General features: G+C 38.6%; 1 pseudogene; it reads right to left on the bottom strand.

Moving 5' to 3' along the window:
- Positions 1–227: 227 nt before the first annotated feature.
- Positions 228–3,322, bottom strand: LOC123379093 (annotated as a pseudogene).
- Positions 3,323–3,855: the final 533 nt, after the last annotated feature.

Below are 3,855 nucleotides of genomic sequence, written 5' to 3'. Positions count from 1 at the left end.
TACAGGTATAGAAATAGGTATGCATGCTATTGGCACATACATTGCCCTATCTCCTGCTACAAATGGAGTAGAACTGGGAAGAAGATTTCCACAGAGACCCCAAGCAGCACTTCTGAGATAAACCCAATTCCAGAGGGCACAGGCTTTCCAACTGGTCTCTCAGTAGCAAAGTAGTTCTCTTTTGCCAACCATTTCCCATCTATGGCTAAGGGGAGACATCCATCCTCTTACCCCGGAGTACCTGAGACTGATGTGATCATGGTAGATCCCTCAACAGAGGTACTGTTATCTGAGAATCCCAGGATTATATCCTAAAGGCAGTAAATCACATGCTTGTTGATGAGGGGTTGCAGTAGAGACTCCAGAATTAGACTGCAGCTCAGCCAACATTTGTCCACTCTAGGAATTTCTACTATAACATCTGGTAGAACCCCCATCAGGCTTTGCAAAGACTATGTCTCAGAAGCCACCTTCTGTTCCTGGGTCCTTATAGACTGTGGATACTTACACAAAATTCCACCATGCCAGATGGACTCCTAAAGAAGCCAGAGGCACTATACTCCAGACATGTTAGATCGGCCACTTGCACCTCTAGCCACTTCTGAATCAGAATACCAAAGTTAAAATGAAGAACTTTCTGCATATTTTCTACACATAGTCATCTCCTCTGTTCCATTAGTAGCAAGAAGAACAGATCCAGAGTTGTGTCAGTGAACTCTGTCTCTGTGCCCAGGTCACCACTGCTGAGGTCTTGGGTTGGCACAGCTGTCTGACAAGTAACCGTCTACATGTCCTTTGGGGATTCATTCAGGATGTTTTTGGGGCTTTTGCTGGCTGCATTTCTAGTAGCTGGTATGTTAGTATTCTAGCCAGTAAATCATAATTGCTATTGTACTAACCAGCGGCCATCAATATTAGTGACCTAGTGGCTGTGAATCCCTAACACCCCAATGTTGTTATTGATACTTAAAACCCCAGTTTGGAGGGTTCATTTGGTCAAGCCAAAAAGGATCTCTCTGCCTGCATTGCTTCTATTGCGCGATGTGGACAGTAGCTTCCTTGAATACTATACATAATGGAAAGAGGTCCCTAATTGGGAGGAATAGCTAGATGATAGAAATAGAAAGAGTTAATGAATGAATGAAATCCTTGACTCCAGTGTCTCACCTCCTTAAAAAAAACTTCCTGACTCTCTAGTGCTTTCACAGAAAGGTGAAGCCCCTTTGCCTGGCCTTTAAGGCTCTTCCTGCTATAGACATTCCTTATCTCTCCATTGTGTATTCCCAGATAGCTTCAAATTCAATATTCCAGAACCAGACAACAAATTTGTGGTTTTATCTTGAGTGGTGCTCTTACTTCTAAACTTTGTTGAAGGCACATTTCATTTTTGTTCCCACAAACCACTTTAAAGATATTCTGGAAACCTCTACCAATAAATAGTTATGGAACTTCATTTATCAAGATGCCTCTCAGAGCACCCTGTAGCATCAAAATGCCTCTCAGAGCACCCTGTAGCTCAGGTAACCAAAAGGGGCTAATTTTTTCTTCAAATAGTTTTAAGCGTCTAACTAGTGGTTATATTTCATTTTACATTAAAGGGAGTCCTAAGTTTACCATTGGACTATAGAATTGTCTATATTTTATAATCATGTATTTGTTGAAAATTATTGGGCAGTGATGGATTTCTCAGCTTCAAGCAATGTCTTTAGTGTTTTTCTGATCATGTCACTTAATTTCCCTTTTAAGAATAGCAGTTCAATCCCCATATGTGAGACAACAGTATACAGTTTAATACACATGAACCCAAGAAAAGATGGGCAGGAGATTCTTTCCAAAGCAGGTGGATGATGAGTACCAGCAAACTGATATTTCTCACCTGGAAAAATGTGAAGTGCAAATATGAGCATGATAAGGTCAAAGTGAAAGTGGAGACCTCATTAGCTTAGAAAAAAGAGAGGGCCCAAACAGACATGTAGGAAAACTTGAGGACTAACATTCAATTCTTAATTGACTCTCAGCAAGATGAATTCAAAGAAGTTTTACTATAAAGAATGAGCCATGACTGCCTAGATTTATATTTTTAGTTCCAAGGAAGCATTGCAAGTTTGCAGCCAAATGAGCAAAGATATTTAGAACAAGAATCAATTTCTTAATCTTTATTACCATGATACATTCTTGGCTCTTTCACTTCCAACCCCAAGTAAGGGACTTGGAAAAGTTCTAGTGTTTGCAACCTAAACTTTCCTAGATTCAATGACATAAAAAAAAAAAAAAAGAGTCTTCTGAAAAGGAATTATTCATTCTTCTGTCATCTCAAAATTCCCTGTCTGCCTCTATTATCTAGTTGTTTCCTTCTGCTTTGTAGCATAGTTAAAATTCTGACCCAACCATATTTTATAGCATATTTTTCTCTATTAAGTGCAGATAGCGGTCCTGGTTTAAGAGAGTTTTGGTGAGATCTATTTTGGTGTTCTATGTAAAGCACCCTGCACACTGCCTTGCACATAGTAGAAGCCAATGGTTCTATTTCTACCCTTTTACCTCCTACTCTATTCTTTTTTTTGCAGATCACCCTTGATGGAAGATACAAAGTTATATGCTCTCCTTTGCTGCAGGAATAGAAACAATGTTTTGCTGATTAGAGGAATTCCAACCTGTACCAATACCAGAATTTTATAAATAAGGAATTTGAGGCTGAAAGTCATAAACTAGCTGGCTTACAATGACTTGACAGACTAACGGCAGAACCGAGTCCTGATTATTTATTTTTATGACATCTATGTAATTGCTTTATTAATATATTAATTTATTAAAAACATTAATAAATGCAATAAGAGTAACTCTTTTCTTTGTTGTCTTTGTAAGTAATATATTGTTTTTACAATTTTTATGTTAATTTATTTTTTTAGAGAGACAGAGCTCAAGCAGGGGAGTGGCAGAGAGAGAGGGAGACACAGAATCCAAAGCAGGCTCCCAGCTCTGAGCTGTCAGCACAAAGCCCAAAGTGGGGTTCGAACTCACAAACTGAGATCATGACCTGAGCCAAAGTCAGATGCTTAACCAACTGAGCCATTCAGATGTCCCTGTCTCAGTAATATCTTGTAGGCTTAAGAGTATTCTAGATCTTATCAAGAATTATTAGTTAATTTAGGAATATTCATAGGTTTTATCATGTGATGGAGTTCTTTTTCCTGCCTTCCGTTGGTTGACTTGTGTAAGTGGTTATTTCTATGATTTATACCTATCACCACAGTCATATTAGAAGTAATGAACAATTGTTGGTATTTAGTAGGAAAGCACATAAGTACTTTGTTCTGACCATGTTGCACAATCAGATACCAGTGTTTGTCTTGATACTTTCCAACTAATACACAAGACCATATTTATATAATCACTCTTACCTGCCTTGAACAAGATTTATTTAAGTATCTTGGAGTTTCAATATTTTCATCTGCACTGTAAAAACGCTTTGCAATCCCAGCAGATAGTTGAGAGGAAAACTGGTAAATAATGTGTTTTCCAATCCTACTATGTGGTATAGAGACAACACTGTAAACGGTCAGCTGATGGTCATGCCTTCTTCCTCTCAAAGAAGCTTCATTAGGCTGGAGATGTTTCCTGTCCCTGGAGAAAGCTTGGAGGAATTAAGGGGTGAGCTCAAAAGTAATTGTAACATGAGGACTCATTACCCAAATGTCACAAAACAAAAATAAGTGCATTTCCATACAGAATATTATCCGTGGCGTATTCACACACCTGATAGAAATTAACTTCTCTAGGGCACATGTCTGCTTCTTTTGTTCTCTTCTCCATGGAACTTAGCACTGTTCTGTGTCAAAGAGATAGGTACAGTGA

The sequence above is a fragment of the Felis catus genome, chromosome C1 (genome assembly GCF_018350175.1).
Source record: "Felis catus isolate Fca126 chromosome C1, F.catus_Fca126_mat1.0, whole genome shotgun sequence".
NCBI lineage: Eukaryota > Metazoa > Chordata > Mammalia > Carnivora > Felidae > Felis > Felis catus.
This window is presented reverse-complemented; position numbering and strand designations above follow the sequence as displayed.